Here is a 10,000-nt window from a genome sequence, read left to right on the forward strand (position 1 = left end):
GCGGTCTTTGCAGACATCAAATTACTGATAGCATTATCTCCATCATAAACAAAAAAACACAGCATCAACAGACTTATCTTGAACCTTAACTACTGCATGAAATTGACCCCTCATGTTCAGAGGTTTACTCTGCCCAAAAGCATAAAGTGTCTTACTAGGTTTCTCTTAGATTACTTTGTTCTTTATCAGTTCATAAATCTTTTTTCAGACAATGTTAGCAACTGCTCCACCATCAATCAGAAATGGAATGTTCTCACCGAGCACTTCAGCTACACATTCAGGTGTTTCATCACTCCCTGCATTACAAACTGCACACAAGAAAGTTACTGAATGACTTGAGGTTTCCTCCGTCTCAGCGTCGGCAACTCCTTCTTCTATCTGATTTTGAGTTCCTTTTCTACTACTACTGGCGTGAATTGCTTTGAACTCCCCTGTGACCGCTTTGTCTGCTTGCAGGATTTCGCACCTGAGAAATGACCTTTATGTCCACAAGTGTTACAGGTTTGGTTTACAGCGCTACATTTTTCCTTGTCACTCGCGAAAACATGTGGGTGTAGTAACTCGAGCCAAAAATCCTTTTTTCACTGTGTGAAACGTCACTCGCACGTGCACTCGCAGTCGCGCCATTGCTTCCCTCTTCGATCAACAAGACCGTGTTTGCAATCTCAACAGCTTCATTCAGCGACATTGTTCCTTACTTTTCTAAGAGTTTTTTCGCTATCGCTTTGTTATTGATTCCTTAAATGAACTGCTCAACTAAACAGTTGTTGAAGGTCCATCCTGTATACCCACAATAACTAACGCCGTGTCTTAGCCTAGCTTCACACTTCATGACTAACTCGTTCTCCCCTCGAGTCATAGAGCGAAACTTGGCCCTTTCCATGCGAGTATTTCGGTTTGTACCACACTGACTTTTCAACTTGGCTGTTAAATCATCAAAGGCAACATCCTTCGGTATCTCGGGCGCTACCAGATCTCAGAGGGTCTCATATTGAACACTTGAAAGTCCGCACAACAACAAACTGACCTTCTTGTTATCTGCCGTTCCCGCCATAGTCATGAAACATTCTAACCGCTCCAAATACGCTTCCACATCACTTCATTCCTCGAAAGTCGGAACTAGCACACCTCTCCACATCATCTTCAAATCCTCGTCGCCAATTTAGTGGATCTGTACTCGATCGACTATTTATAGCATTTTAATAACGCAACTTACTTGCAACCTACAGTACAACAATGCCATGGTCGCTTCGATTCGCTCGACCACGTGTCCTCTATTTTATGCTAATACATTACACCCATGACATGGATTTGCATGTTTATTGGTTTCCTATTTGGACTATTTTGCTATATTTTTTTTGAAAGTTTACTCACACTTTAAACGAACAATTGAAATTTAGAAACAGTCGCAAAAATCCAGCAAAAATATAATAATAGCTTGCGGCCTTTTTTGATACACAGTCGTGTTCAAACAACCTCTTCAGGATAGAATACTGCGTGTCGAAAACCTTTAACAGGTTTATTTTTGGAACCACGCCGATCGTTTGCCTTGTACATGTAAATACTTCCAGAAGCACAAATGTTTAACGTTATCTTCAATACTTTCTAACAACGGCTGCTGGTTGCAGACTGAGTCCTTCAATCCCTCAAATCGTTTCCCGCAAAGCTGCATGTCAGGCTGTGCAACGTCCGGTATTTGAGAAATTGTTGACCCAAATGAAATGAAACCGTTCGTTCGCGACTCTTTTAATAATCAAGCCAAAGGCCTTGTTGTTATAAGATAATTTGGTCACTTTCCTGCTCCTTTGTGCGAAGACAAACTTAAGACAAAAGCGGACTAAAGGTTCTCTAAAAGAAGATGCTCCAACGCTCGATTGCACAGCATGTGATGTGTGACGCACCGTGACATACGGTGAGAGTAGTCCATCTTGTTTTCGCTGAACAATTCGGGCCAACTATAATCGACTACTTCGATCCCTCTCACACAAAAAAATAAAGCTCAAACGACTTAAGAAGCACTACACCAACACACTGTAACTGTTACTTCACGCAATGCTCGCTACTACCATGTGTGTAAACGTATTGTTCACGTGATCCATTGTTCTTCGGCCATTCTCTTGTACGTCATCATTACCCAAGATATAATTGCGAGCGTTTGGTGTGAAAACGTCATCATTTCCTGATTATTCGGTTTGCGCTTGCCACTTTTTAAGGGGCACGTCAACTGTTTGCACTTGTGCACTGAACACCATTTTAGCTACTTCGTTGGTCAAGTTAGGAGAGGTTCATTATTTAAAAGGATAACCGGGTCGGGGAAAAAACCGAAAGGGCATTCAAAAATGGCTACCCTGGCGACGGGCTTTGTCTTTTTTTCTTCAACAAAGTGACCAGATTTTTAAAATGTTGATTCTCCGGCAGAAATGCGACAGTCGTTTGGTGAGAACAGAACATGGGAACCTGTATTCGTATTGAAATTCAACCAATAATCTGCAATACGTTTATCATACATTTATCAAATATATATGTATAATATATATGTATAATTTGTTTAAATCAAATAAATACTGCTTTGTCTGATCCCTGCAATTTTTTTGAAAATGCAAGGAAAACGCACACTGAAACTCATGCTGTGCAACTGTGAACGCCGGGATTTTGACAGGTCACCGAACAACCGTTGTCGAATTGACACAAATATTCTTTGTGGGCTTCTATTTAGTTTTTATTCCTTTACATTTCAAAGGATGAGCAAGTATTTGAATACTTTCAAAGTGAACTTAGACAATTGCCGAACTAAATCTTTGGACTTCGCCAGACTTAACGCAACACAGGATGTGTCAAGGAGTTCTATTTTCCTTCAAAAGCTGGGAAACAAATGACGAGGCATTGCAATTCTTCATTGTGAATCCGGCGCGAATTTAATCATCTTTATCGCGCGTCTTTGATACCAATATGACTTGATGTTTTGTCTTCACTTCACGACAAATAACACAGTAGTGCAAACCAAATAAGTTTATTTTGGGATGCTTGTCGAGAACCAACCCGAGGCGTACATAGACCAACCCGAGGCGTACATGCCACTGAGCATACGTACATGCATGCATTCGTATCAAATGCACCAAATAGAGTCCAAATACAATCCTGAGATAAAAAACAATACCTTACATGGTCAATATAGGGAACAAGGCACTGACTCTCAACTCCAACAAGTCGAGATTAATAGAGCTGGGCAACCACTTACAAAGATAATACCATGGTAATACGGAGGCCAGAAAAAACCAGCCAAAAGAAAATACCCCTATTGGGAAAACAAGAACAGCAAATCTGGGTAGGAACCATGGCCCAAACTCTAAGCAGTTAGCAGCCCGTCCTACAAGGCTTTACAGTTCAAAGAAAATTAATTTTTACACTAAAAAGAAACTTGGCATCAGACAAAGGTTAATGGTTGGTTCTGAACGTCTAGTTGGATATCACGTGCTATACTCCCTCTTATGTACCACTGCATCATTATCCATGACGCTCGGGCCTAAGGTCCGGACCTAGTCGTATCTCGCTAGAAATGCCATTTTATGAAACATTTCCATGTGAATTGAAGAATAATTTTATGTTACACACCGGGGTGCCGCGGGAAAAAAAACCTTTGGGACCACTTTTTGGACGGAGCTTAGCGACCGCCCCGTTTTGTCACGCACGTGACCTGGGTCCTAGTATTGTTAACTGATTAAATACCCAAATTGTGTAGCACGAAGACAAAGTTAGAGTTTTCTTTTGTTGGTCACGTGACCATGGGTGTGGCATGTTGACGTCATATTTAGGGTCATTGATTTGCAAGAGTTGGAAACTGACCAAAATAATGCTACATTCTCTGAAATTATTTAACCATTACATCCTTAGCAACGCACCCCAAAAAACACGCCAGTAGGCCCTTAACTTAAATGCCCTCTTTGAGTATTCATCGAAAGCTCAATCACGTTGACTGATTCTTCTAACCTCAAAATCAAGATAAGTATTTGTTTTTACTTGCAATGGCTAAAATTAACATCGATCACAAACCCTGACATTGAAACAACCAAGAGGTCCGGCTTCATGCTGAAGTGATCCCGCTATCAGGGTTGTATATAAGAGCCGGCAGCCGGCGAAGTTCGCCGGCTTCTCTGTCAGGTTTCGCCGGCTACTTTCATTGTTTGAAGAGTAAAGACATGTAGAGGAGATGATGTGATGAGGTCTAAACTACTTGGGCTCAATAAAAATAAAATTTTGCAGTGCCTATCTTTTCTGAAAACATATAAAAGACTTCTGACTCAAGGGCAGTTTAAAAACGTTATGCTTGAGACTTTCGTTTTGCTGTCCGCCATATTGGATTTCGATATCTTTAATCAGCCTCCGATTGTATCTTACAGGAAGGAAAAATCACTCAAGGACGTTTAGTCCACGCAAAACTTCCTTTAATCACGCCGCAATCATAAAAAAACTTGTAAACAAAGAAGCACTTTCTAAAGGTGTGTTCTCAAACCAGAAGGAAATTTACATATGATGTTCTGCTAGCAACACGCTCAGCCTGCGTTCACACATCTCTTACCGCAACTCAACTGAGGAAACAAAACTAGCCCCTGATCATTTACTAACCGCTCCTTCGTTTTCACTTCGAACCTTTCAGTTGATCATTTATAGCGAACGTAGAAGCTGAGGACTCGTAGACTTTATTTAAACACTTGAATGTAACGCTCCTCGGAGTTAAATCCTACTTGCCCGCATAAGTACTCGTCCTCTCGAGGGCATCTCTACGCTTCAACATGACAACGGATCTTTATCCAACGTCACTCTTGATCAACTCTCACTGCTTTACGGAACTCCTAAACTCTTCGGAAAAAAACTACATCACTCTTAAACCGCTTGAGTCAGGCCTTCTGATATTACGCGATGGTGCGATTTCGCACAGTCGACCTCAAATCGCATCCGATCGCACAATTCACGAAAAATCGCATAATTCACAAAAGGACGCACAAAATTCACAAAGTGAAACATAAATCAACACGTTTCTTAGAAATTCCTGCATAAATGCGCCATTTTTAAGATGATTTGTCTTGGAAAAAGGCAAAAAATCCTTTGCCACCTTCGATTTCGTAAACATTCGAAGTTCAAGGCTTTATTTTGCATGTCGGGGACCTGGTACGAGTCTCCTTCTATTGGTGCAACACAAACATGCACTTATGTACAAACCACTGAAATGATGACACAGTTGCCTTCTCTTAGAGAAGAGATTTGAGAAAAATAAGCGAAGTTGTACGTTTTTCGGCAAAATGTAGTTTCTTTCGTTGAAAACTGATAAAAACTTACTCATGGATAAGTTTGTTGTGAAAACGCCGGCTTTTTCTTCGATGAAGAAGGAAGTTCTCACATTCCGCCCAATCTGACAGCTCACGATCGAGCAAGAAAGTACCTCACAGGTACGGTCCACGTGGACGATGGACTGATGTTTTTCTCGTCGTGCAATATTAGGGCCGTTCATACGAGAGAAAATAAGCCGCGGCTTACTCTGTCCATGGTGTACAAAATACGCAAAAGGAACTATTTATACGAATATATATTCCCAGGTCAATATACAATGTAAGCCGCGGCTTGAAAAAGACGTGAACGTAGATTTTGTACCATTTATACGGGGTGAACATTCGAGTCTTATGTAAGCCGTGGCCAGAGAAAGCCGTGGCTTATTTTCTCTCGTATAAATGGGGGTATGGCCCTATTGTGATTGACCATCTTTGGAAGTTCGTGGTTGACAAGCACCTTGATCATTCATTTGGCATGTGAGCTGTGTCCTTTCAACTTTCAACGTGGTGCACCGATAGTGCAGAAGACCTCATTTTTTTTTATTTATCCCAACTGATGTCGATCGAGATACAAAATTACTGTTCCTTTGTGTTCAAAATGTCTTTAGGGCAGCAAAAAAGTGTTTTTCTTAACCTGAAACCTTATAAAATAAGCTTAAAATTGCTGAGAAAAAAATCGCCTAATTGGCCTTTCTAATCGCACAATCTGCCCTGAAAAAATCGCATAGTTTGCATTTTTTAATCGCACCGTATCAGAAGGCCTGTTGAGTGATTTTCAGTTTTCGAAATTACTACAAACAAGTTTCGCAAGCATATTTTCCCGCTAATTACACAATGGAGTGAATGTGTCATCTTCACACCTCAACAGGATCGAAACATCCTTTATGCCATTGGCCAATTAGTATCCTCCAATCAGCTTCTTTATTTAACAACCAATCAGAAGCCTTTGCTGGTCTAGTCCTTCAAGTATGTGCCATGTTTACAAGTTGTCAAGTGGCAATATTTGCCAGGCTCGTTAGCTCCAGCAAAACCACCAAAAAGATCACTCCACTTTTTGTTTATAGGGTTGTATTATTGAAATGTTGCTTCGTCTTTCTTTGAGTAACATGGTTTTCATAGCATAATTGCAGCTTGATTCATCCCTCTAATGTCTGAGTTTCGTGGCCCAAAATGCCAGGAAATGCATTTTCCAGCATTCAGTTTTCAAAAATTTTCCGGGGGAGCATGCCCCCGGACCCCTTAAGAAGCGATGGGCTAAAGCCCATGGCGTGGGTCCTCCGGACCCACATCCGTCTACTTTGCAAAAAACTCCGGCTACTTAAAACCTTAAAGAAAACCCTGCGCTATTAATAGAGTGATTCGGCTAACTCATTGTTGTACCCAATTCAAATCTTTGTGTTTTGCATTTGCATGATAATGTAGCTAGCATTCACAGTTACATGATATGGAAAGACTTGGAACAAAACATTTTATTCCCAAAGGATTTGAATTGGGTACATCATTGAGTTCAAAGCTGAATTGGTCTTTAGACCTTATTCGCTTCCCAATTCAGATCATATGACGATACTCAGGAGATTTGGTCCTTTGTTTTGTTCATTAAAAAGAGTGCATGCAGACATGATCATGCTTGGATGCACTCTTTTTAATGAACAGGATAAAGGATCAAGTGTCCTGAGTATTATCACATGATCTGTACAAGCAAATAAGGTCTCACTGTGCCGGAATGATCAGGCAACTTGTAATCTTTTATCAGACAAAAACGTTTTCTTATAAGAATCGATTTTGCAAAACAATTCGAAAGAAATATTAACGGTAAAAAATACTATTATGACGTTTCGGTGCAACATTATCAAATGTAAAGGAAAGAAGAAAAATGTTTAGAGTTGGTGTATTAGAGTTAAATAAATTTCAGTTGCAAAAAAGTACAGGAATGAGTTCGGCTGCTTGCCCTGCTTGCACTACTTTGGCAATTTGTTACTTAATTGATTCTAAAGAGTTGAATCTTTGTGTATGTTTACAACAATACCAGAACAAAAATAATTGGTTCTCATGCCAAAGAAAGGTTCATGCGTCAGAAAATCCACTTATATGGGTTATATATAGGCATGGTCGCGTTTAATCAGTTTTCTTTCCAGGACCATGTTTCGGTGATGTCATCTTTTGCTGCATTATTTGAAGCTAATCATTGCTAATGATTTATCGAGAGTTTCTAAAAAGGAAGGAAGATGTGTTTTTGAAAAACAAAAAAGTTGAGTTCATACATTAACTATGGTTCATATGATGTTCATGGACCACATTCAAATTGATCAAAAGCAAATTCTTAATCCCATACGGGCAAAGGAAAAGAGATTGGGAATACACGTTGCAAATCTATTGGAAAGCCATTAGCGGACTAGCAATGTTAAACCGAACGAAACTAACCAGCTTCATTTGATTGTTTCCCAAGGAAGTAATGAAACTTGCAGGCCGCTCAAATTGTTTATATTATCAACAAAACGATATACTCTGATCAGTGTTTTAATTCATCTGGCCTTGGACCCGGGGCCTTGGACAATCAATCTTAGAGTTGTCTACTCACAAGAGCTTTTTCAAGGACCGTCCACTGTAAAGTACTCTAAAAAAACACGATCCTCAGACTTTTAAACTTGGCGCTGGATTGGACAGCTTCATCTGTAAACTATGTGCATTTTAACAACGTGAAAAAAGTGTATCCACCACTCTCACTATCTGTTGCCTTTTTTTATTACTATGAAGAGACAGTGAATCGGCTACACTTACATTTCACCATGTTATCCTTATAATAAATCAATGCGGAAAGGGAGCGCATTGACTAGAATATCCCTCCATCATCATTAACATCACAGAGAACATTAGATTTCAAATATCCTTTTACTTGTTAAGGCAGACGCATCATATTTGGGTTCTACTCGGATTATGCAAATGAGGCAATTAGCAGATCATCTGATCCCCTTGCGGAACTCTGTGATGACTGCTGATCGACTTGTTTCCAAGGTCGGCTTCCCTTTGAAACCTCGGTGACAACACGAACATATGATTTCTGAGGCAGATTTTGTTACTATTGATATTGATGAAAACTGAATCATCGAAACGAAGTGAAATATGTGCTGACGAATCACATTCTTAACTTCAAAAATCCCATACCTTGTTTCGTGTGTACCTTTCTCTTTTAAACGTTTTGTTAAGATAGAAACTTCAATCAGCGCATACAGCGATCTAGAAGGATTGAACAGGATCTGTTCCTGAAACAAAAGGAATGCAACATAAAATTTAACTTAAAAGTCATTAGAATATTTGCGGATGGACTGTTTGAAAGAATAAGTTAAATTGAACGAGAAGCTTGCAATTGCAAAGGACAAAACGCATCTCCGCTCTTCTTTGGCGCTAAAACAGTAAACGATGCTTTGTGACTCTTACATAATACCACATGTATAGAACACATGCCTTATTGAGTTTAAGTAGACTTGAAACCTGGACCTTTCCCAAACTTTAAGTCACTTCAATGATTACCTACTCTGTTACACCCACAATTAATTTTTGTCAACTCATGGTCTGGGAAAAGTCAAACCTAAGATCAATTAGGATGACAGGAAGTTATAATTTTCTTTCCCAGGCGTGACACGTTATGAGATGTATAATATGCTGCAGATAAACAGCAATCGAGCAGTTAGAAAAGTTAAAATCTGGTCAATGTTCCGTGGTATTAAAGGCAAACGTGGATTACGAGTAAAATGCTTTATAACGTGGTAAATAATGTTCGCGTGAGAAGCGCAGTATCACACGAAAGACTATAAAAAGCCGGGCTAGAATGAAAATAGCGAACGAGTTTCAGTCCGCGTCAGTCAAGGAAAATTCTTCAAAACGCTTTCATAATATAGATCATAGTATCCTCACCATGCAGCATCTAAATTATCAGAGTTACCAGAAATTTTTTCATAATTATAGTCTAAACTTGTAAAGTACTTTGAGGCTATATCGAAAGGAAGAGTTTCAAATAAACTGCCTTCTTTGAGCGGTTTAAACATTCAAAGTAGAATCACAGTCACTGGACAGCTGTTGCTCCGTTCCAATGTCAAAATCAAGATAAGTAATTAAAACAACGATAAGAAATCCAAGCACTTTTAAGGCTAACATGAGCACGCCATTTTATTAAATCAGTACCAAGTCAACTGGGGAGCTTTTATCTGACCAAAAATCTTCTGTGCTCTGTTAATAACTGTAAGAAATGACTCATCCAGTCCATTCAAAGTCGGTTTCTAGAAAAAATCTTCCCAATGCCTGTAAAGAGAGCTTTTACTCTCTTACCGCTAAATTATGCGTTTCAGTTATCGAGTCGCTGACGAGTCAGTACGCAGCTATTACAACGGCTCTCGGGATTGGTTCAGAAAACAATGGACACAAAGAACGATGAAAAAGAAACAATGGACCCTAACTCTAAAAACAATAGAGCTGCGTCCTAAAGAGATCCCATGAACTAAGAGGTTGTAAAGAGCTGCGTCCTATCTCGAGAGATTTATTTTAAAAAATGGAGTTAAATCAGCTTGAAATTGAGTTCACGCGTTTAAAACAATCACTAATCGAAAGCAACTCTAATCTCAACTCGACCACGCAAAATTATTGTCGCATTAGACATCATTAGTATGGTTCATGGTTCATGG

At 39.6% G+C, this 10,000-nt stretch overlaps 1 protein-coding gene across 5 annotated transcripts in view; it reads right to left on the reverse strand.

Annotated features, from left to right (window-relative positions):
* The window catches only part of LOC137983998 (NLR family CARD domain-containing protein 3-like), a 39,208-nt gene that overhangs the window by 22,471 nt on the left and 6,737 nt on the right, over positions 1-10,000 (reverse strand). For all 5 annotated transcript variants that reach the window (XM_068831162.1, XM_068831161.1, XM_068831158.1 and 2 more), the window contains exon 3: positions 8,487-8,584. The gene's annotated coding sequence lies outside the window, so the exon portion shown is untranslated. The remainder of the gene's footprint in view (positions 1-8,486; positions 8,585-10,000) is intronic.

This window comes from Montipora foliosa, chromosome 13 (assembly GCF_036669935.1).
Source record: "Montipora foliosa isolate CH-2021 chromosome 13, ASM3666993v2, whole genome shotgun sequence".
NCBI lineage: Eukaryota > Metazoa > Cnidaria > Anthozoa > Scleractinia > Acroporidae > Montipora > Montipora foliosa.